Source organism: Halichoerus grypus, chromosome 6 (assembly GCF_964656455.1).
Source record: "Halichoerus grypus chromosome 6, mHalGry1.hap1.1, whole genome shotgun sequence".
In the NCBI taxonomy this organism is placed as follows: Eukaryota; Metazoa; Chordata; class Mammalia; order Carnivora; family Phocidae; genus Halichoerus; species Halichoerus grypus.
This window is the reverse complement of record NC_135717.1, coordinates 100,550,551-100,576,195: the sequence shown is the minus strand read 5'-3', so window position 1 is coordinate 100,576,195 and position 25,645 is coordinate 100,550,551. Positions and strand designations below refer to the sequence as shown.

The 25,645-nt window shown below is 39.2% G+C and overlaps 1 protein-coding gene across 1 annotated transcript in view; it reads right to left on the bottom strand.

The window, feature by feature from the left end:
* STK38L (serine/threonine kinase 38 like) overlaps positions 1-12,187 on the bottom strand; it is an 80,439-nt gene extending 68,252 nt beyond the window's left edge. The window contains exon 1 of the mRNA XM_036080213.2: positions 12,097-12,187. The gene's annotated coding sequence lies outside the window, so the exon portion shown is untranslated. The remainder of the gene's footprint in view (positions 1-12,096) is intronic.
* Between the last annotated feature and the right edge of the window lie 13,458 nt (positions 12,188-25,645).

Genomic DNA, 25,645 nt, shown 5'->3' with positions numbered 1-25,645 from the left:
AAAAAAGAAAGAAAGAAAGAAAAGAAAGCTGAAATCTTGTCAATTTTGTTTTCTTCTGGCTAAAGAAACTGTGTTAACGGAACACTGTTGTATTAATCTGGGGGGAAGAAAGCAGGAGTTTAACATGCAAGATTTTGCCTGTGTTCCTCTAACACTGTCCGAGATTAAAATGGGCTGCCCATATCCAGAACAGCAATGGGCAGATGCATCCTTACAAAAAAGACACTCCAGGGGCACCTGGGTGGCTCAGTCGTTAAGCGTCTGCCTTCGGCTCAGGTCATGATCCCAGGGTCCTGGGATCGAGTCCCGCATCGGGCTCCCTGCTCCGTGGGAAGCCTGCTTCTCCCTCTACTACTCTCCCTGCTTGTGTTCCTGCTCTCACTATGTCTCTCTCTGTCAAATAAATAAATAAAATCTTTAAAAAAAAAAAAAAAAAAAAAGATGCTCCATCAGGCTATCATGGCTTAGTGATGCTTCCCATGAAGGCTGTCCTAGTGGGTGACAGTGTACTGACCAAATGATGCATGCTTCCATTCTACCCACAGTTATATTAATAAGTTCATTAATTGGCATTCTTGTGTTTATATAGCGGTCTCTTGGTCACTTGCTAAACGTAAGTAGATTTCCATACTCCTGATTATTTCTGGACACACACAAACAATTCACATTTATGGAGCTGGAAAAGTGAGGTCTACACCTTAAATATTAAATATGCTAGGAAAGGGATGGACAATGGAGTCCCAGGCTCAGAAAAGGTCTGAGCAAAATATACAAATTTGGAAGTGATCATGACAGAGTGGTCCCTAATGACATCAGGGCACATGAGATCATCCAGCAACCAGAGCATGTGGAGGGAGAAGAAAAGAGAATAGGGGGCAGAAGGCTGGAGAACACCAGCCACTGAAAGGAATGAAAGTTAGGTATCCTGTAAACTGCTGAATTCCTTGCCTCTAGCAAGGAACTAAAATATGTAGACAAAGACGAGCTGTCCACTTGTCAAGGATTAGAGGGAACGCACAGTAGAGAATCTGACCTCTACAGCAGCTTTCAGCTCTGAGCATGAGCCAGAGACTTTCATTCAATCCAGTATTTCTCACAATCTGAGAAATAACTTCACCATTACAGAAACACTAAAATTGTGCTTATTCTTATTCTTTTGCTTTGTTAGCCAGTCATGGAAAAACGTTTTGAAGAATTAAAGCTTCTTGTTTCCTGGAAGTGAAACATACTTGGTTTACCGGGACAGGAGACCACACTCTAGATCTAATTTCTTACCCTATTTTTCCTTCTGTGGGTCCAGTTATCTGAGTAGTTTGAAAATGCAGTTTTATCCAACCACATGTTCCTACTTATGCTTCCCTTCCCTTTCTACCACCTCTGCCTGATGGGGGCTATATACATAATCTGTGTGTTTAAACCGTAAATGTTTTACTACCTTTCAGAAATGTACCTGTAACTTTGACTAATATTTAAAATGTGCTGGTTTCTGTTTCCTTTTCTACTTAATACTAAAAACAGAGGCACAGGTATATAGACAAATTTTGTTTTTATTAAATCCAGAAATATTTGATTAAAACAAACTGTCGTTTTTGGCATAACAATACACCCAGCATATTTTCAGACATGACTACTGGCGGTTCAACTTAATCTTAAAATATGACACGTGTCCCACTAAGTGGCACCTGGAACAGGTGTCAGAGGTATTTGACCCCTTTTAACCTTTCCTCCAGCTCCCACCCTATGCCTCCCCCGATACTCTGCAAGCCCTACTTTTTCTTGTCCCTCTTCTCTTTCACTTTCCTCGTGGTAGTGCCCAGAAACTTTTATTATTACCGCTAAAGGCACTAAAGCTAACAGAGCAGCCAAGTGCCAGCCTAGAATACAGTGGATATAATTCTAATTGACTTTTTGGTTGTCCTTAGAAAACAACTATACTCTGTTTCAGTGGCTCAATTCACAAGACAGAATAAATGGCTCTACAAAAGAGACCTATGTGAAAAAGAAACCCAGCTTCCTAGCTCTGGCTGTCTAATATAGATTACATACACATAGTTCAGAATCATGATCTGCCAATGCAGGTCTCTTTCTTTCTTTTTTTTTTTTTTTTAGAGATTTTATTTATTTATTTTGAGAGAAAGAAAGGGAGAAAGGGACACAGAGAGAAAAGAGAGGAAGGGCATGAAGGGGGGGAGGGGCAGAGGGTGCCCTCAAGGCAGGTTTCGGAATGCCCAGAAAAGATGGGAGGGGAGTAAACTAGAGTCCATGTTTGACACCATTTAAAAGTTTAAGTCATGCTAAGTTATAAAGTATAGTAAGGGTCAGAGTAGAGAAGATGAAAAAAAAAATAAAAAAAACCAAGGCTAGAACCAGAACAAAGGGACTTTAGCACTCGATATTACAGTTCTGGGAAATTTGCACGGGTTCCATAAAACTTTATGGGAAAGGTAAATAACTGTGTTCCTACCACAATCCCCTCCCTCGAATCAAGTGCTCTTGAAGCTGTGCGCTGATGCTGTATTCTCTTTATAAGACAACCCTAGTGGTTCTGGGCATTCATCAGAGAAAAAATTTTCAGTGGATCGCTTTCTCTCTCTGTCTCTCTGGCTATTGGTATCATTCATTACCTTTTCTATTTAATTTCACAAAATGGAAGCAAGAGACAATTTATTACTGGCAGTATACCTGCAGGCTGGGAGTGCGAAGCACAGCAGGTACTTCCAACTAGGCTGTAAGAGGCAACAGAAATACTTCCTTACAAAAGCTCAGAGTGCTAGAGCTGGATTAAAAAAACAAACAAACGAACAAAAAAACCATAGCAGGTGCACCTGGGTGGCTCAGTCGTTAAGCGTCTGCCTTCAGCTCAGGTCATGATCCCAGGGTCCTGGGATCGAGCCCTGCATCAGGCTCCCTGCTCCGCGGGGAGTCTGCTTCTCCCTCTCCCTCTGCCCCTCCCCCTGGTCATGTGCAAGCACGCACTCTCTCTCTCTGAAATAAATAAAATCTTTTAAAAAGAAGACTTAAAAAAAGCATGGCAAATAAAATGCTGTTTTATTAAGAGAAGTCCATTTTTCCTACTAGCCTCACGTCCCAACACTAAAATAACAGTCTCTTAGATCTCTATGCTATCATGTCCTCCTGCTGCTTTTTGGCCTGAAAAACTCCTACTCACCCTTCAAATCTAAGCTCACACACTACCACCTCCCTGGAAGGCTTCTCTGATTTTCCCAAAGAGGTGCACCTTTTCCTTAGCTGCCCCTCCTTCGGCTCCTTCATTGTAACGGCTATGTGCTATTGCAATCATGTCTACACTGCGAGTGTGGCTCTCTAGTTCCCTGCCTGCTGCCTGAGGGAGCACCATGTCCTTCCATCACTGCATCTCCTGGCACATGACATGTACCTCACAGGTAATTCACACAGTGAAAGAACTTCCTAGGTCTCAAGATGGAGGAGCAACAACCATCCATGCAAGTCTCTCTTTTCCAATCCCACCTAGTTTAGAATTTTATTATCTATCTCCTAGATCATTTAGTCTCTTCAAAACAAAAACACAAATTTAGAAAGATACATGCACGCCTATGTTTATTGCAGCATTACTTACAATAGCCAAGATATGGAAGCAACCTAAGTGTCCATCCATAGATAAATGGATGAAGAAGATGTCGTGTATCTATACGATGGAATATTAGTCAGTCATAAAAAAAGGATGAGAGCACGCCATCTGCAATATGGATGGACCTAGAGGACATTATGCCAAGCAAAACAAGTCAGGTTGAGAAAGACAAATACCATAGGAATTCCTTCATATGTGGAATCTAAAAAAAACAAAACAAATGAATAAACAAAAAGCGGAATCAGGCCTATAAAAACAGAGAACAAACCTATGGTTGCCAGAGGAGAGGGGCGGGGCTGGGCAAAATAGGTGAAGGGGAGTGGGAGGCACAGGCTTCCAGTTAGGAAATGAGTAAGTCATGGGGATGAAACACACAGCCTAGGGGACATAGTCAGTGATACTGTAACAGCACTGTGTTGGTGACAGGTTAGGTAGCTACACTGGTGGTGAGCACAGCACATAGAGAAGTTGAATCACTATGTTGTACACCTGAAACTAACGTAACATCGTGTGTCAACTATACTCAAATAAAGAAAATTTAAAAATAAATAAAAATAGTCTCTTCAGTGGTCTTCTCATTTCTGGTCCCTCTTCCCTCGAATCCAGTCCAAAGACACTACTGCCACTGTAATGTTACTAAAGTATGAATTTAATTAAAGGTACCAGGTTGAACAGCGGATGATGCAAGAATGAAAAGCTTTCTGAAAAACACCGTCCTCAAAGCTCAGTGGGCTTAAATCCAACAGGGCAGAGAGAGAAGTAAATAATTAACATATAATTTATCAGGTGTTATAGAGATATATCCAATTCATGCTAATCCCTCTGCCTGGCCTGACCTTCACTCTTAAATAGCCAATTCATATTTCACTTTATATGGGAAGCCTTCCTAATCTCTCCAGCCAGAAGCAAATCCCTCCTTCCTCTGCTCCCACAGCGCCCTGTCACTCACGTATCACTTTCTGTTTGAATTACAGTTATTTGTACCCATACATTATGTCTCTTGCTGGATGGAGCCTTTCTATGTGGAAGTGCAATATATTATACTCATCTCTATTTTGCCACGGTACCTCATACGGTGCCCTGCAAATAGACGATAAATGTTGAATTATGATAATTAACCTCACTAAAACATTATGAGTCTGTGATTCCTTTAGGATTTGCCAGCATTAAGAACATCGATGGGCCAAATACATGCAATTCAGATGGAAATTCTTCCACTCTAGCCACAAAAATAGAAAAAGTCTTTTTGGTTTGGCTAGATAATAGTGGACATATGGAGAATATCCTCAACCAGATTTGAAAGATGCGCGCAAATGAAATGGATCTCTATTGCAAAAACACAACAAAAGGCAACTCCCTAGCGCTATAGACCAGGCGACCAGCCTCTGCTGACAAATACCCAAAACTGGGGAAGCACAAACAGTGGTGTTCCCACCCTGGAACCAACTCAATGGGCAAACGCTTAACTAAGAAAAAATACCCAGTTTAGTAAAAATTAAATTTAGTAAAACAAGATACTGGCACAAGATACACTTTTTTAAAGATAGATCATTGAATAAGCTCTCCGATCTCTCAAATAATACAACTTGCCAGAGTTCAATACATGTAGCCTGTCCATTCTCTAAAGTTGACATCCAATTTCCTACAATAGTGACACTTTAAGATACTTCATCAAGCCCTCGTTAGGCTCTCCCTTTCTCCAATTTCACTTTTGAAATGATTATCTGTCCTCCCTCCACCCCATTCCTTCACTGTAATCCTTTTAGTCAAATGCCACAGTTTTATGCAGGATGAGGTAGGCAGCAACTTAACCACCATTCACCTGAATCACAAGAATGGAGGACTTTGAAATTTGATTTAAAATGCAGAACTAAAATTCCAACTTCTCAATTTCGACCAAAAAGGAAGCTCAAATCTCAAAACTATAACACCCTTTAAGAAAATGCTGTGCTGTAATGATATTTACCTGCTCTTAATTGGCTTTAAGTCAGAACATTTGATTATATCATTTATTTCAGCATTAAAATTGCTGAGGGCAAGAACTGTGTCTCATCAACTTATTTTGCACAGTCCTTAGGAAAGTGCCTGTAGCAGCTCTTAATCTAAGGACCTGAGTTATAGGGAGGATTTCTAGGAGGATATGTGAAAAAAAAAAAAAATGCTTTAGGAAATTCTAAAGCACAATACCAATATAAGGTGCTACAACTAGTATTCTTACAATAAGCTCTCTCCAAGAGCAAGTCCCCCTATACAGGAAATATGAGTTGAGCTGAATTATTTCTGTATACTTCTCCTAAAAAGATTTATGTTTGACATGCAAAACTGTAAATAATTCCTAAAAATGGGAGGAAGGGAAGAAAGAAAACTCAGGTGGGACTAGAAGAAGGAAGTAAATTAAACAGCAGAGGAGACATTTTTTAAATAAAACAAAGCAATACAAGAGAAAGCAAACTGGATCTCAGGGATCAAGTTCTAACTCCATCACTTACTATCTACCCACATGACCTTGGTCACTTCTCCAAAGACTACAGTTGCCTCATGTGTAAGCAGAAATAATAACTCATAAGGTTGCCGCAGGGATTAAATGAGATGATATTAATATACAGTCCTTAGCGTTATGTCTTATACATAGTAAGTGATAAGTGAGTGATTACTGTTGTTGATAAAATTATTATTAGACCTGTACACTGACTGGTGACATTCAGGAAGAAAAAAGAGCCAAGAACATGTCAGAAGGGAAGGTGACAGAGAGTTAAATCTATAAATTCCTGTTGGGATACAAAGTTTGAGAAACATAGATTACACAAAGCATTTTTCATATTAAATGTACAAATGACGTACTGTGTCTCCAGGATTGCTGAAGAATCTACAGAACTATAGCCAAAACCTCAAAGTCATAAACGCAGAATAGCAATGACCACATGGAGAGAGAGCAGGACCCCCCGCCAAAAAAAGTGCTTATTGATGTGTACAGAAGCCTGTTTCCAAACTTTCAATTTTTTAACTTTTCCTAGACAGAATGAAAGCTAGGCTCCACAGCAAAGGCACACCAACTCTGCTTGCCAAAAATAGATGGCATTAACAACCATGCACAGTCATTTAGGTTTCTGTCATCTTGTTCTTTATTCGGGGGAAGTTGTTGTATTTGTGGCTGATTTTAGGTGTTAAATATTTTTAACTCCATCATCTTCAGTAACTGCAAAAGTAAGGAAAGTGTTCCAAAATTAGGAATCAGATGTAGAGATAGCAAGTAATTATAAAAGGTAAGAAAACAAGGGGAAAGGTAAGAGATATCAGAGGGAGGAAAACACTGGATGCTGCCTGAATATACGGGATCAGACTTGTGTAAGTTGTAACAAAGTCTATACCTGTGGAATCAGTAAGAATCAGCAAAAGACAAGGAAAACAAGAAAGCTGCATGTGTGGCCAGAGAATCAACATCAGTTTGGGTTGTCAACTGGTCTGGTGTTAGTTCAGGAGAAGGCAAGGAGTTTGCTGAACAGTTTAAAAGCTGAGCATAGCAGAAGTGCTCCTATCGCAACACTGCCGAAGTTCGAGGCCTTTTTGAATTTACCCAACTCAGTGTGAATGGTTAGCTCACCATATGACCTGTCACTGCTAAGATCTTCTCTAAGACCTGTGCAGACATCATCTAAGAGGGAAGCTACCTGTCTCAGTGGATGTTCAACACGGACAAAACTAGTCTATTAGGGGAAAAGATGCTCCAAAATTTCTACCAGCAAGGAGGTGAGAGTAAATCTGGTTTCCCTCTAAGGCACCAGATCACACTCCTCTTTACTAAGAATAACCTTTCAAAACCAAACCTGTACTTAGAGAAATGTTAACTTTTTTTATAACAAAGCATAATTGTCTTATGAGTATCTGCATGAGGGGCACCCGGGCGGCTCAGTCAGTTAAGCTTCCGACCCTTGATTTCGGCTCAGGTCATGTCGTCAGGGCTGTAGACAGAGCCATAGTCAGGCTCCACAATGGGTGTGGCTTAAGATTCTCTCTCTTCCTCTCCCTCTGCCCCTCCCCCCGTGCTCGCTCGCTTGCTCGCTCTCTCTCTCTCTCTCTCAAATAAAATCTTTTATAAAAAATAAATTTTTTTAAAAGTATCTGCATGAAATTATGGGCTGAAGATCCTAAAAATTTTGTCAATCAGGTGATGGTAAATGGAAATAATATGCCATCACTATTAATTTAAGCTGTGTAAAAATACATACATATCTATCTACAAATACATATATATTTAAATTTGTTTTGCCACTTTTGTCTATTTGTAATAATATAAATATATGAGCTTTAAATACTGGCTTTAGTTCTTCTACTTTTCCTATTAGGTTGGTTTTTTTTTTTTGGATCATGACCCGAGCCGAAGGCAGACGCTTAACAACTGAGCCACCCAGGCGCCCCTCTATTGGGTTTTAAGCTCATCAACCATAAATTACCTACTGTGGGGGTTTTCTACACTCTACCTGACTCAGACAAGGAGAGAACACTTCCTATATTCAACCTCAGAAAATGTGCCTCTGGAACTCTATTATGAGTTTGGTCAATCAGGACACAGACAAGGGAGCTAAAGAGTCTGCATCTTGATAGACAGTACCCAACCACTGCCGAGACACACTTTCTCTCCTAAACGTTAAATCCAGTTGCGTTTATTGTGATCCCAGTACTTTGATAACCAATAACAAATGTGAACTATACTTGAAACTTCATTAATAAAATCATTTGCACCATTCATTCAACAAAGAAGCATTTACTGAGTAGGTCTATAGGAGGCACAGTGCATTTCGATGGCACCTTTTATTTTACAATCCCAAAAGAGCTCTCAAAGGTGCCCTAACAGAAAGTATCAGTGATTGAACTTCTCTCATCTTATACATGTACAACACTCTATTCAAAACCCTGATTCGTGGGGCGCCTGGCTGGCTCAGTCAGTAGACCATGCAACTCGATCTTGGGGTTGTGAGTTCGAGCCCTGAGTTGGGTCTGTAGAGATTGCTTAAAAGTAAAATCTTTAAAAAAAAAAAAAAAAAACCCTGATTCAGGCATAATATATTTAGCTATTTGTGGAAATAAAAACTAAAAGGGCTGAGACTACCAATCATTAACTAAATTCCAACTTCACAATTCAATCCAAAAAATACCCAGTGCCAAGTGATTTTTTTAAATTACAAGCCAAAATATACAGTGATTCAAACATTCCATTAGGCAAAGGAGTTAATTTAATTACAATTTCTCATTTCTAAATCCTATGGGTATGGTACTAGGTAATAAGTCAAATTTATCAAGAGTCCCACTCAATGGTTACATTTAATTTGCACCAAGAGCAACTTTTTGAAATTGATTATCTAACATTCCAAAAATAACTTACTTACTTGGGTGTTCCTTATTTTGAAGCTCTTTCTAGAAAATTGAGCCCTAAATCTATGTGCCAGAGAAATGTATTTTCCTAAATCAATTTTTTTGAAAAAGACCATCAAGAATGGAAGAGAAAATAAGGATAGAGATTAAGCACAAGGACACAGGTATAAGCCAGAATGTTTGGGTTGGAACCCCTGTTCTATCATTTTCTAGTTATCTGGTCTTGGTACCTCAGTTACTCTGTCTGCAAAATGGGAATAATAAAAAATACCTACTCCATATGGTTGTTATAGGAATTAAACCCAGGTAAATTAGTACATGTAAGGTTTTCGCAGCAATCAGGATTACATAAAGTGTTTACTTATTATGATTATCATGCCTAGATCATCGAAATCATCTATACAAATGCCTTTCCCTACTCAAAACCTTCCTTAATTGATCTAGTAGAATTTAAACCCTCCCTCCTAGGCTTCTCCACAGAATGCATGTGAATCACAGTTATTTGGGTACATTTCCCTCCCATTAGATTGTACCTCTCTGAAGATAGAGACTACAGCTCATCTGACTGCACCAGACATCAAATATTGTTCACTGTTGTCCTTCTTTTCCCTCTCTCTAAAGGTTCTGAAAAATCATACCCTGTCAATTAGCAAACCTTTACCTGGAGACAGGCGATTTACGTAACCAGCGCACTTAAATACCGATCTTACCTTGCTAAATAAGATCTCTTAAGACTTAAACGAAATTTTGTGGGGAGAGGGAGGGAGGTAAGGATTAATTTGTTTAAACTGTTAAGGATATTTTCTTAAACTAATTTATTTTTTAAAAATTTCTTATGCCTACAAGCTTACTTGCATTATTTCATTCAAAAAAGCCTATGGTACTTTTAATATAAAAATACAGTAGCATACTTTCTGCATATGTCAAGTCTAACCTAATCATAACTTGCCCATCTGCTGATTTTAATGTAATCCTGGGGATGCTAGAAGACAGTATGCTTGCTTGATTCACCCTACACTATTTACGTAAAATAAAATCATTTTAACATTACATTGAGATGCAAATCTTTCTGGCTTTGATTTGTGCCCTCTTTTCCCTCTTAAAAAAAGTGCCACACACACACACACACACAAAACAAGCCTCCAACTTATTCCGGATCACTGGGAAAGCACTTTCTAAAGTATTACCCAACTTCGCTCACACAATGATGTGGCCCTTACTGTGAGAGAACAGAACTTTTCTGAAAACAAATGGCTGAATTGAGTGCATTTTCTACAAATTTTCCTTTGTTTTTATAGTGTCCTGCCTTTTGAAATTAATTTTTCAGCATATAAACTGCTGAGGACACCTATTCATTTGCACAAATTTTCCTAGTCTCTATTCGACTCACTTTAAAACAAACTAAAAAACAGAAGGCTGAAGAAGAATTGCACCCATTTAATGTGGCTTTTCCAAGTCTAATTTTTTTCATTCCTCAGTGGCAGGGCCTTTCAAAGGAGTACAAAAGCTACACCCAATTTATTTCTCATCCTAAAAACAACCCAGCCAAATGGAAAACATTATAAGCCATCTTAACCAGGAGAAAAACACAAAGCTACACCACATCAAACCAATATATATATATATTTTTTAGATCAGGATTTTTCACACAAAAGTACTTTCATGAACCCATGCAATGAACAAATGTAATCACAATTTAACATCATATTTTGAACTAATTTCTCTTCCTCAAATAGTCCCAATGGTGGCTAATTCACCTATAATACCTCTCAGCTACTGGGTAGAGTATAGTAAACTTAATTGTTTTATATATCCTGAGGCATACAAAGAAAGGTCAGTCAAACACAAAGAGGTTCCCAGTATCTTATATACATATATGACTGAGACAAAAACTCTGCACTGGATAAGTAAAATTGGGCTTAAGCAACAATAGATCCCGCCCTAAAGTAGGGCGACCTGACAAGTTAAGCCCCCCACCCCTACCCCCTAAAAGACAAGGTCTCACTCCCATTTTACAACCAGGAGGCATAAATTAAAACACTTAAGAGCATAAATTAAAACTCTTAGGAGTTGTTTTCTCAGACGTTAGCCGTAAGAAAGCTAATACTGACGCCTTTCCCGAGTAACTGGCTTCTATCAAAACTTATCACAAGTTATGTGAAACCTACAAGAGCGTTGGTTCTGCATTTTACCCAGTGAGAACAACAGCATCACAGTTTTTGGACAAGCCACCACTTCCAGCACCTCCAGCTCTTCCCGCCCCTCCTCCCCCATTTCTTTTAATATCCTTCCTCCAAACTTGCAACACGAAAAGGGATCCCACAAAACAAAAGCAGCATCAGTAAACGGGGAGGCTACTGGTTTTGAAAATAAAGTTTGTTCCTTTGCTGTCAACCTGATAACTTTTTAAAGATGAAACGTCTCCTACTCGATCGGGTACAACCTTTCCTATTCCCTTACCAAACAACCATTCGTTTGCCCCCGACAGTAAAGAGAAAAAAAGGGAGTGGGAGAAAATGATATTGAAAAGAGGGTCTACGGTGCCAGGGGTAGGAACACATTTTTGAGACCGGTGTTTGAACACTCCGTGCTTCTGGGAACTGGGAGGCTTTACTGTGTCGATCTGAGAAATGTTTAGCAATCTGACGCATCAGTTTTTAGGAATGGTACACAAGCAGCCCCCACAATTTGAGCCATGCCTAGAATCCTTCTTCTCGGTGACATCGGCTGGAGGGCACGGGACGGGCGAGCGGGGGGTACCAGGAGTGTTCCGCGACATTTGTTATTGTTTATGAAGCCCAGGCAGGGACCGGGATCGGGGTGCTCGGGGGCCGAGGAGTGGAAGGGGAGAGGAGCAGGGAAGCACAAAGATTCCTCCCGGGGCCCGGAGCTACCTCTCCGGGGACTGGGGGCTAGTAGCCCCTCGGGGAACAAGAGGGCCAAGGCCGTCGCTGGAGCTTCACTGGAGACATTGCCAGCCCCGACATTAGCCCGGCTGTCCCTGGACACCCAAAGACACAGAAGATCTCCTCCGGCTCCTGCACACAGAGTTGGGGCCGGCGCAGCCAGCGGGGCCCCCCAGCCGCGGCCGCCGCGCGCCGCAGCAGCGTACTCACCTGCCTCCGGTCGCGCCCGCGGCCGGCTCAGCCTCCGCACGGACCGCAGCCGGTCCGGGGCCCGTCCGCTCCCTTTTGCCCGCTCCGCCCTCGCCCCGCCCCCGGGAGGTGGCACCCGCGGCCGCGCCGGAATCTCGGGGCGGCCTTACTGAACTCTCGCGAGCCCTCCTTCCTCGGCTTCTCGGTGGCTGGGCCGGTCAGACTCGGCCCTGACGTCATACGCACCACAGCCGGAAGTAGCCTTCTGTCGTCAACGCCCGCTCGTCTGCCCCACCCACCTACTCCTGGTGAATTCCTGATGGCCCTGGAGGAGTGGAGTGGACAGTCACTACTTCCCTCATTCATCAACCTCACCTCACTTACCTCTTCTCTATTCAAAGCTGGTCCACAGCTGGTTATTGTAAGAGTGCTCAGTGTGTTGCCATTAGTCACGTGTCCTAAGTGACAGAGTTTTTCTTAATACTTAACAATGTAATGCAAAGAATAAGTCACAATGTAATGCAAAGAAATGGAAAGGGGTTTAGAGATAATCCCCACGAATCCACCCATTTTGCAGATTAGGAAAGGGTGGTCAACAAAGATGGTTTGGCTGACCAACTTGCTTAATCAGTAGCTGTGGGATCTAGAAGCCACCCAGGTTCCTTGACCCTTTTCCATCTCACCGTGACTCCACTGCAAAGACGTGAAAGGGATTCAGATTTGGAAAAGCCACAAAAACCTTGGAGGCATTCACGAAAAACTTGCTTAGGTTGTCTTGGAAAATCTAAAATAACTGATAGTACTGGGCTGCTTTATGTAGGATCTGAGAACTAGGAGGGAAATCCCTGCAGTATGACGCAAAAGGGACGGCTTTGTGAAGATGATGCATTTGACTTTGGAGAAAAAAGTTACTGGGCAAACCAAATAAGAGAATCATTCCCAATTATTGTTAACAAATTTATCTTCGATCTGAATATTGGAGGTGTTACAAAATACCCTTGGCTTTTAGAGACAACTAAGACAGTATGTAAAGCTGGTATTGTGCTTGCAGAAAACATAATTAACTTTAGTTTCACCAAGAGGAAGTGATAGATGCAAAAGAGGTAGGGAAGCATCATGACATCACTTCTGTCTCTCTTTTTTTTTTTTACACCCTGTGCTTTCTCATATATAGCTTGGTAACAGAAAAAGCACTACTTCGGTAATTAGTGTATTCCTGAGGAAATCAGTTCCACTGATATATGGTCCTTTTGAGACTCAAATAACAATTGCCATATATGAGTATAAGGAGGTTTAATTGTGATCAAACATGCTTGACAGAGGCCTGTACACTTCTCTCCCTCCACACCTCTCTCCCTCCACCACACACCTACATATATTAATTCAAATGAGTAGAATGGAGAACAATTTATGGAGTGTTCTATAGCAAATTTATGCTTTCAAATATGCCATACATTTTTCATAACACTGGAGTAATATGGACTAGTCTAGGGTATCAGAGTAGGATAATATGGAGGTTAAAGCTTTGACCTCCAGTTTCTAAACTGAGGCTATTCTAAACAAATTCCCACAGGAAGCTGTTGAAAGTGCCTAAACTGAAATAAATTAGAGCCATATGCCCTTCAGGAAGCTTGGTGAAATCTGGGGACCTTTCTCAGAATGTTGTTCTTAAATGCATAAAATAAACTGTCTAGGGCTACAAAGGAAATCCATTTTATTGACATATAGTTATCAAAATACTAAAAAGTGAATTTTTGATATAGTTATGTGATCAGCAGCTTCTAAGATGACTCCCAATAATCCTCATTTCTGGTATTCCTGTCTTGTGCAACCCCCTCCTCTTGGGTATGGATCTAGTGACTTGGTTCTGAAAAATAAAATACAGCAAAACTGATGGGATGTCACATATCATGAGTAAGTTACAAAAAGAATCTGCCTTCCATCTTGCTATCCTCTCTTGCTCTCTCCCTTGCTCGCTCTGGTAGAAACCAGCTTGCCATGCTGTGACCTATCTGTACAGACTAGTACAGAATCCCTTCGAGGGGTCCATGGCCCTTATCTGCACCATGTATTACAGATCAAAACATAATCAATCCTAGATATAACTCTGTTTTTCAAATGGATGTAAATTCTATTATGATTAACAAATTCAAATACAGTTCTAAAATATAAAGGCAGAAATTAATACAAGAGGGAATTTTTTTAAAAAGACTGAAATTGACCTATAATAACCAAAAGGTGATTCTTCGAAAAGTCCAGGAAGTAGGAAAAACTTTGGTAAGACTAATTCAGGAACAAAAAGAAAAGACACAAACAGTAAGAATGCTAATGAAGATGTAACTGGTATGGAGATTTTTTTTTTAAAGAATAAGAAATTATGATTAAAAAAGAGAGACTATTAAGACAGGCTGGTTGAGCACTCTCCTCTGTGTGAATAAAAGAGTAATGTTAATTCCTGATTCACTCCACGTTTAGACTAAAGAGCAACTAATATTTACTGAGTCTGTGTGTCGAGCATTGTGTTCTTTGCTTGTACTATCTCATTTGATTCTTACAATAAGCCTGTGAGTTAGGTACTATTATCCCCAGTTTTCAGATAATGAAACTGAGGCTCAGGGAGCTATGGTGACTTACCTCAGGTCACCCCAGATAGCGAATGAGAAAGGCAACCACTCAGATTCCCAATAGTAGACAAAAGAAGCACTACTGAGCAAAAGCAAAAGCAAAAAATCTGGAGATAGAGATACTTGTTTTAAGTCACTTGCCTACTTACAACATGCACAGTGAATGTTAGCTATTACTGTTATGATAATTCCCATACTTTAAATGGGTTTAAGACTATACCACCTCAAACACACAAGAGATAAGGGGAAATTCACTTTCAAGGATGTTTATCCCCCCATTATTTATTCACAACTATGAAAAGTTGGAATCAACACAGATGCCTAAAGGCAGGGGTCAGTGCAATAAATTACGGTGGATCCATACAGTGTAATAGCACATATGTGTTAGAAATCATAAGTAGATCGATGATTAACATGGGGAGATGTTCAGATATATTAAAAGGTTTGAGAATTCTTTTAAAGCAGGTTGCCAAGAGTGTAATATCCTTTGTACGAAAATTATTTGAAAAATAACATGTGTATATGTGTAGACATTTATAATATGCACGTTCATATGCATATTTCAAGACTGAAAAGAAAGACACTAAAATAGAAGTTTTCTCTCACTGTGATTATGAAAAAAAATTATGATGTACAATGTTATACCAGTAGATTTTTAAAATTTTTTTAAAGGAGAGAGAGAAAGAATAGGTGCTTTTCAGTTTTCCATGAAGGCTGTCCTGATGGAAATCTATTACTTTTCTTACTATGGAAAAAAATGAAAAGTTTATGGAATAATGCCTTTCCAGTACGACCTGGAGAGTGTTTGATTCCTGGCTACTCTTCTCATAGTCCTGACTTTCAAAGGGGCTCTAGCTCAGCCAGGCTAAGTGTAATTGAGTTTCTTTGAAAATAAATGCTCTGTTCTGTAAGCTTCCGGGGCCTTTCACTGGACCATTTGATCAAACACATGACAATCCATTCAGAACTCTCACCAGACTGTCTTCCACAAAGCACTTTATAAACCTGAAAACAATGACTTTTAATAGATCCCTGCTTTAATCGTTAACCTGCTTGACTAAATGGCAAACATTTTATCACTAAGGGTCTAAAGCATTCCCACATTTGGGATCTTTCTCCCCCAAAGTGAAAAGCACCTATGTAAAACAGATGCCTGAAGAGAAGCATTAAGGAAAAGTAAAAAATGCATTATGTTGAACTATCTCTTTGCGTTATGTTTATTGCTCTGCAAAGGGTAATAAAGAACCAAACAAGATTTTAATTCTAAGGACCTAGTTCTGTTACTAGCTGTATGATCTAGGACAGATCAAAAAAGTTATCTGAAGTCTTATTTCTGCATCTGCAAAGTGAAGAATTTCAACACAACAGTTGCTGCAAAGATGAAATATAATTACATATGATAAAAGCACTTTAAGACCAATAAAACCCGTTGCCATAATGGAAATAATACTAGATTGAAGATAGAAAGATCTCAATATCAATAGCTACCTCCTAGGATCACTATGAGCCTTAAGTGAAATTAAATGAGATAAATTAAGCACCTAGTGTAGGACTCAGAACCTATTCACATTCAGTTCAAGTTAATTACCATTTCTGCTAATAATAATATTCAGCAGTATAACAGAAACACGCATTTCAGAATGGAACCCTCTTTTCTCTTGTCAACTACAAGTCAAATGGATTCTCTGAATTTAAGGAATAATTTTGGTGATGTTAACATCCATAAAGAGAAAAAGATTCCCTGTCGGACCTTTCCTGCTTTGATTCTTGTCTGCTTTCCATTGATTCTTAGAAATTCCTGATACGAACAGAGATACAGATACAGTGGATTTTCCAGCTGTGAAATAGGAAATCTAGTGCATGAGTAAGATGACGCCAAGTGATGCTGCAGTAACAGACCATCACGGAATTTTAGTGGCTTCAGATGGTGAAGATTTATTTATTGTTTTTGCTTTATGACCTTTGTAGGTCGCCAGTAAGGCTTTGCTCATTGGAGGCACTGGGGCTTTGGGGCCAGTAGGGCGGCCATCGTCTTGAACATTGCTAGTCCTCATGCCAGAAGGAAAAGAAGAGTGGAGGGTCTCAGGTAGAGGTTTCTTCTTACAACCCATTGGCCAGAAGTCGTTTCATGGCCCTATGCAAATAAAAGGGAGCCAGGCGATAGAATTTTTTATTTTCCAGGAGAGAGAGAAAACCAGAAATATTTGGCAATTGTACCAATGACTACCGCACACTGTATACTGGGCATGTGAAATTGTACTGGTTATGGGAAAACCACTGTCCAAATGCTATTAGGATTCCCTTATCCCCACCTCCTAAAGAAAACCTGACAGTTTTAGTTTCTTAGAATGGAAAAAAAAAGATAGTAGGAAGGGAAAAATGAAGGGGGGGGGGGATCAGAGGGGGAGTCAAACCATGAGAGACTATGGACTCTGAGAAACAAACTGAGGGTTCTAGAGGGGAAGGGGGTTGGGGGGATGGGTTAGCCTGGTGATGGGTATTAAAGAGGGCACGTACTGAATGGAGCACTGGGTGTTATACGCAAACAATGAAGCATGGAACACTACGTCAAAAACTAATGATGTAATGTATGGTGATTAACATAACATAATAAAAAAATGTAAAAAAATATATATATATAATTATTCTTACTACTCCTAACTTCTAATTTTTACCAAATACAATATACTTAAGTTATATTCAAAAAAAGATAAAAGAAAGGAAAACTGCAGGGGCGCCTGGGTGGCTCAGTCAGTTAAGCATCTGCCTTCAGCTCAGGTCATGATCCCAGGGTCCTGGAATCGAGCCCCGCATCAGGCTCCCTGTCAGCGGAGAGCCTGCTTCTCCCTCTCCCTCTGCCTGCCGCTCTGCCTACTTGTGCTCTCTCTCTATCTCTCTGTCAAATAAATGGATAAAATCTTTAAAAATAAATAAATTAAATAAATAAATAAATAACAAGAAAGAAAACTGCAAGACACTATGATATTTTGTGATGATACATGCTATATTAGATATGGTCTAAAATTTTTAACATCGAGTTAAAAAAGAAAAAAAGAAATTTGTCTGGTGTCTTCAGTTTCCTAAAAATGATCTTCATTGACCTTAGAAATTCACTAACATTGCAATTAAATTTTTAAAAGACTTTTTCTTTTTAAAACTGAGAAGTGGTTTTTTCCTTAAATTTTTTTATCTTCCCCATTCCTAATTTTAGGGTTGAGTACAAAAATTTCATTTTCTCAAGTAAGAGAAAGAAGCCTCCACAAAAGACTGTTTTTCATCATAATAGTTGAATTCAACTTATAAAAAACCCATTGATATTTAATGTAGGCAGCCCAAGAAAAGCTAAAATAATTTGAATCCATTCTAGTAAATTATTATACTCACTTTGTTGTAGAGTACCTATTCATATCCTGTGATTCTAGCACTTGAAATTATTATACTTTAAAAATCGAATACTTTCCAGTTTTAAAAGGAATTTTAAACTCCTCTATTTTTAACAGTAAGTCATGTGTGTATAGTTTGGTTTTAGATCTGCACTAGAATTCCTATACTTTATTTGGCTTTTCCTCTATAATATATTAGCCATTTAATGTGGAATATGTAAAACACAGTTGATTTCTTTAAAAGTAATTATGACTCTACTTCAAAGTCTGAATTGTTAGAATCAGCTCTTTAGAGATGGTGTGAGGTCTCAGAAAATCTGTAAATTAAGAGGTTTTAGTTTGGCTTTCTTTTTTATAACTTCCATCTTTTGGGATGGGGATTTCTTTCCTTTTCTTATAGCCACCCTATTCAGTGACTCTAAGTGCAGGTCCTACTCCTTCCACAAAGCACTTTATAAACCTGAAAACAATGACTTTTAATTGATCCCTGCTTTAATTGTTAACCTGCTTGACTAAATGGCAAACATTTTATCACTAAGGGTCTAAAGCATTCCCACATTTGGGATCTTTCTCCCCCAAAGTGAAAAGCACCTATGTAAAACAGATGCCTGAAGAGAAGCATTAAGGAAAAGTAAAAAATGCATTATGTTGAACTATCTCTTTGCGTTATGTTTATTGCTCTGCAAAGGGTAATAAAGAACCAAACAAGATTTTAATTCTAAGGACCTAGTTCTGTTACTAGCTGTATGATCTAGGACAGATCAAAAAAGTTATCTGAAGTCTTATTTCTGCATCTGCAAACCTCACATCATAACTCCTTCAGTTATCTGCTTTATTTTTAAATTTTTATTTATATATTTATTTATGTATTTATTTTCATTTTTTTTTTTTAATGTTGAAATCCCTGGGACTGAAGGAACAGTCCAGATAGAGAATGTCTCTAACTCAAACCCCCAGAGTGGCGTGGGTACAAGTAGATGTTCCTACTGCATTCTGAGCCTGGAGGGAAAGTCAGACATGGGGCAACTAGCAGACCTGTTTTCCATGGTTTAAAGTAAATTGTCCATGCTCAGAGGCAGAGAATAGGACAGACCAAGTGGGCAAGCAGAACAGAGGGTCTCTACCAGGTTACATTGGATGTCAGAAAGAGGATCACATTTGGGGTCCACCTCTGGACTAAGGGCTGATTCCTTAGCCTTGTGGTTTTGGGCACATTTCTTAAACTTTCTAAACCTCAATTACCTCATCCATAATAGGGATAATTTAGGAGGTCCTCATTATCAGAAGATAATTTTTACTAAGAAACAAAAATTAAGATATTGGAAGGAGAGTTAGTATTTTCTAGTAAATATAGAAAAAAATTATGTTACATGTATTTTATGATAAAAATTTTTAGGGTACAATAACAGCTATGTAGTACCTAGACTGGGCAAAGGCTGAATCACGTTAGGGATTTTTTTAGCATAATTTTTCTGACACAATTGTATGATATTATGGATTAACATCCCTTCAATTGACATTGGACATTACATCACAATCATACAGAGACGGTCACTCTTGAAAAAAATACCTGTTTGCTGAGATCTTTTGATGTTCACATTTTTCTCTTTTAAACCTTTGTTTTCAACAGTTTCCACTGTTGAAGCAGTTAAAACAATTGAACTTCCTTCTCAGTTATCTCTTCCCACTAGGAGATGTCAACTTTATGGCAAATTCCTAGTACTGGGTGCAAGGGAATGCACATTTTACACTTCTACACTTATTGCCCAACCACTCTCCAGAGAGTGTACTAATTTTTACTCTAACCAGCACACAATACAAGCAAATCCCCACTTCCCCACATGCTTGTTCATGCTAGGCTTTATCTATATTTTTAATCTTGCCCAAGGAAGACTAAGACCTTGGGATACTATTAGAGAGAGACCCTGGTGTTAAACAGAAGAGAAGTTTATGTGGAGACTCATTTTGTGATAGGTCAATTGGCTAGTCACCATTTTAATGTTTTAATGACTTTTGCTTCTTCAGACAATCTTACAACAGTGGGGATTCGAGGAATGAGTACCTGGATGAGAAAGGCCCTCTCCCTCCATCTGAGAGAGTTGTGAAAGCTAAATTAGATAAAAGTACGTAAAATGACAGCTACTTCATAGGCACACCATCAGAGCTCCTCTTCTTCCTTTCAGCGCTGGGGCTACGGTTGAGGTCAAGAGGGTAGGGAAGTAAGTCACAGATCCTGGGGCTTATTTGAACATAGAGAATTCAAGTAGGGTCTGGGGCAGACAAGATCATCGCTAGTGTTGGTTGATGCTCTGTTGATCATTTTCTTTTTGCTGAGTAGGTCTATAAATCTAGAGATAGGGATTGTGGGGGAGAAGTTACTGTCTCTGCCTCTCATTCTGCTACATTCTCCAACCACCCGGTGAGGTTGTTGTTTTCAGAGGGTTACCGCACACACTTTATGCTGATTTGGTTTCCTGGAGGAAGTAACCCAAATAGGGCTTTCAAAAAATTGATTTTTTTTTTCTGACTAGGCCACATAGGCAGGGCCTTGTGGACAAGGTTAAGGAGATTATCTTCATGTAATAGCAATAGGAAGCTCTTGAAGGGTTTTAGGCAGAGGGGTGACATGTCACATTTGCATTTTAAAAATACTCTGACAATAGTGTGAAGAATTAGTCTGAGGGGAACCAGAGTGGATAGTAGCAGATCACTAGGGGGCTGAATTTTATATTTATAAGCACTACGTTGTGTATCATAAATGGTCTGGGGAATAATACCGTGGTAAGCAGAAATGAGTATCTGGTTTACCTGTAGGTAATTTCCACTGGGGCTGAACAGTGCAAAGAGGATCAGATATTAAAAATCAGATAAAGTCAGATCAATCATCTTACTCATCAAGCAAATTTCTGATTTCATTTCCATTTAAATTTTCTTATGGGTTAAGGGTGTGCTAATTAGCTAACAGAAATGGTTGCTGGACAATTACATTTTTCATTATGAATTGCTACATGTTCTTTTCTGAATTACATTATCCTTACTCTGTATTAAAATTTCTCTAAGTTTGATTATCTCTGACAAAGTTAAATTTCTGGACATGCAAAGCTAAGGATCAAACTCTGTCCTAAGCAATCTAGACAGAGTTTCTTGTTAACATCTTTGTGTTGTTCTCTGGCTATAATAATTCCTATGGTAGAATCATGCTGGAGTAAAATTCTTATAGGAAGATTAATACACATACTAACTTTAATCATTGTAATGTTTAAAAATAGGCCAGTTGTAATGCTTGAAATATTATATATTATTATATTATATTATGTTATGTTATATTATATTATATCTCACATATATAATGGCCCAGTTTTAGGTTGGGTTTCCTGGGAAGAAAACTCTGAAACACTCGGGTTAACCTGTGCAGGAGATTTATTAGGGAGTGATCTCCGGAACCACTCAGGTAGGAGAGAGAAAGCTGCAGGGTTAGGTAGAGGGAGAACTTGAACTCAGATGCAGGTGCAGCAGAGGCGTCAGCCTATCCCACAGGAAGCTTTGGAGTTGGGATGACCCTTCAGAGTTGTCCCAGTTGAGGCAAGGGGCCAGGCCTTCCTACCCCAACCCCAACCAACTGTTGAATGGAGAGGCAGCTTAGCTGGCTGAAGGAATAGCTGGAGGGGGACTTGGCTGTGGGCTCTCAGAAGCCAATGTTCCAGCAGCCGTGGATTTGAGTGATGCCCTACAGCATCCACTACCAGCCCACTGACGGCTTTTTCCTTGGGCCAAGGCTTTTATATTGCGTACACCAATAAAACACTGCTCTTCAAAAATGCCCCATTTTGCCTCCTAATATGATATACTGAGGTCATATCACTTCTGTATTATCCTGCTTACCCTCAATCTAATCATAAAAAGCATCAGACAAATAAAAAGTGAGAGATATTACATAAAATAACTGGCCTATACTCGTCAAAATGTAAATGTCAGGGTGCCTGGGTGGCTCAGGCAGTTGAGCATCCAACTCTTGATTTCAGCTCAGGTCATGATCTCAGGGTTGTGAAATCTAGCCCCGCATCAGGCTCTGCAGTCAGTGGGGAGTCTGCCTGAGATTCTCTCTCCTTTTCCTCTGCCCCTCCCCCCACTTGTGTGTGCACTCTCTCTCAAATAAATAAATAAATCTTTAAAATAAATAAATAAATAAATAAATAAAATAAAAGGACCCTTTCTCATGGTTCTTCACAAAAGCCAAGCGGCTTCATTTATTTCAGACTTGTGCAACTACCTCCTTCCTGCCTATGTATTTTGATCTTTAGGTCCAAAGGCCCTGTACGATTTACCTTCCTTGATATCTTTTTAAACAACGATTTGTAAACATAAATAAATAAATAAGAAATAAACAACAATTTGTTGTGAATTAGTTCCATTTTACATAAATATTATTAGTGAACCCCCATGGGAATTACAGTACCTTAAAAAATGCTGAAGTCATCCTGTTTGTTCAATCAGTAAGGTGCTTTGAATCTGGCTGAGTCTGAATAAAAAAAGAATAACATTGTTATAAACTTTTTTTTTTAAAGAGTTTATTTATTTATTTGACAGAGACACAGCAAGAGAGGGAACAGAAGCAGGGGGAGTGGGAGAGGGAGAAACAGGCTTCCCGTGGAGCAGGGTCCCCGAAGTGGGGCCCAATCCCAGGACCTTGGGATCATGACCTGAGGCGAAGGCAGACGCTTAACGACTGAGCCACCCAGCACCCCCATTGTTATAAACATTTATAGTTACTTCATGCTTTCTGCAAAGGCTCCCAAAGTAATTTACAGGCATTTAGTTAAGCAGTGAATACTCCTATGAGCACATTGTAAATTATTCTCGTTTTAAAGATGATTCAGGGTGCCTAAGTGGCTCAGTCAATTAAGCATCTGGCTTCGGCTTAGGTCATGATCCTGAGGTCCTGGGATCGAGCCCCTCATCGGAGTTCCTGCTCAGTGGGGAGCCTGCTTCTCTCTCTCTCCCTCTGCTGCTCCTCCTGCTTGTGCATTCTCTCTTTCTCTGTCAAATAAATAAGTAAAATCTTTAAAAAAAATGATTCAGCTAAAGAAACATTGAAAGGAGATAGATACGTGTGTATATATATATATATATATATATATACATATATAATATATTTAAGTTATTATATGTAATACAAAATTAATAGAAAACAATGCCTGCAAGATGGGCCTAATCCCCTTTATTTACTTATTTTTATACCTCTAGTGTATATCTATGGGGTAACCAACCCATCCCAGTTTGCCAAGAACCTGTCTTGGTTTTAGTACTGAAAATCCTGTGTCCTGGGAGCTCTCTTGATATTAGGCAAAGCAATTGTTAGAATGACAACCAGTCATTCTAACTATACCTTCTGTTTGTCTTTCAAAGTAAATGAATGAAAATTGATTATAAAAGTCAGAGACTCCACCAGTTAATAAATTACAGACTGGTCTTGTGGACTTGTGAACTTAAATGCTCACTCTGTTCCATGATAAAAGTGAGACTTGGGTCAACTTACATGGGCTTTTGCATTCTCCACTGAACATTTTAACTTGTCATTTTTTTTATAGAAGTGATTATGTAGAGCTACCCTATGACCTAGCAATTGCACTACTAGGTATTTATCCAAAGGATACAAACATAGTGATTCGAAGGGGCACATGCACCCCAATGTTTATAGCAGCAATGTCCACAATAGCCAAACTATGGAAAGAGCCCAGATGCCCATCAACAGATGAATGGATAAAGAAGACGACGTGGTACACACACACACACACACACACACACACACGTATATATAGAGAATGGAATATTACTTAGCCATCAAAAAAGAATGAAATCTTGCCCTTTGCAATGTCATGGATGGAACTAGAGGGTATTATGCTACGCAAAATAAGTCAATTAGAGAAAGACAAATACCCTATGATTTCACTAATATGTGGACTTTAAGAAACAAAACAAATGATTGTAGGGGGAAAAAAGGGAGAAGCAAACCAAGAAACAGACTCTTAACTATAGAGAACAAACTGGTGGTTACCAGAGAGGAGGTGGGTGGGAGGAATGGGTGAAATAGGTGATAGGTAGTAAGGAGTGCCTTGTTGTGATGAGCTCTGGGCATTTTATGTAAGTGTTGAATCACTAAATTTTACACCTGAAACTAATATTACACTGTATGTTAACTAATTGGAATTTAAATAAAAGCAAAAAAATGTATATTATAATTCCTAGAACACACCAAAAAAAAAAAAAAAAAAATTCTTACTCCGGTGTTCAAACCCAACCTACCTTTCTAGCTTTGTATGCTAAATTCACTTTCCTGGAACTTCTAGTCTAGTCAATGTTCAGTGAACATACTATCCTGCTTCTGCACATTTGCCCACGTTGTTCTCCCTGTCCCTGAATGTCAAATCCTTTAATTTCTCAGATCCTTTAAGATTCACCCCAAATATTTTTTTATTCACTCATTTATTCAGTCAGTCTTTCCAAAACCATTTCTTTTTGGTCTTCTGCTTGCCAGGCGTGATGGCAGCTATTGGAGAAGCAGTGGTGAATGAATTAGAGTTCCTCCCCTCAAGGAGATTTTTCCCTAGTGGTAGAAACAAAGAAGCACATAGGGTTTTCAGTACCTCCATTCTGTGAGTGGGAAGCCATAAGAGGAACATTTAACTCAGTCCAAGGTGATCAGGAAGCTGAATCTAAGCTAGGACCTCATCTAGTCTACGTCACGGTGATCCTACTGTCTCTTCTGAGGTCACTGTCCTTATCATTCATTCCACTTTTGCTTATGTGGAGCTCTGTACTATTGTATCGAACACAGGCATTTTTAAACTTTCTGTCATAGCACCCTGATGCAGTTTTAATCCTCTTAGTGGCAGAGGGCGTAATCTTTCATTTCTTTTCCTCCTACCCCTCCTCCCAACTTAGAACAATGTCTTGTGTATTTTCTAATTAACACATGGGTGCCTAGAAGAGCTCATTTTCAGTAGACTATTCAGTGCACCTGCCTGAATCTTTTTTATTCTCTCAATTTTTCCTTCAAAAAGTATTTATTGAATACTACTATATATCAATAATCACTCTAGGTGCTTGGAATGTTGCAAGTGCTATGATAAAATGTGTACAGGATACAAACAGGATAAAGGAAAGAATGATTTCTTCTTGTTTCCTTTCTGTTCCAGTTTTCATTTTTAAGGAATTGTTATATAATTCAACTAAATGTAGTTTAATTGCTATACATAATAATCATACACATGGCTATACACAAAAGCTATTCCGTTCATTTTAGTTACCTTTTAACCTCATCTTTCTTTATATATAAAATATGAATAATGTGAAAATCTCTACAGTCCTCATTTATAGTGTGTGATTGCTGATGATGGGGATCATTGCTGATCCTGATGGGACTGCTGCTGCTAGGGTCAAGAGCCAGTGCTCCTGCAGGAAGCCGTTCATTAACATACTTCTTACTTCTATTTTGCCAAAGTCTGGCATTCTTCACAACATGTCTTGGAGTTCTGTTGATGTGTTTTTTTGACATTTTACGTT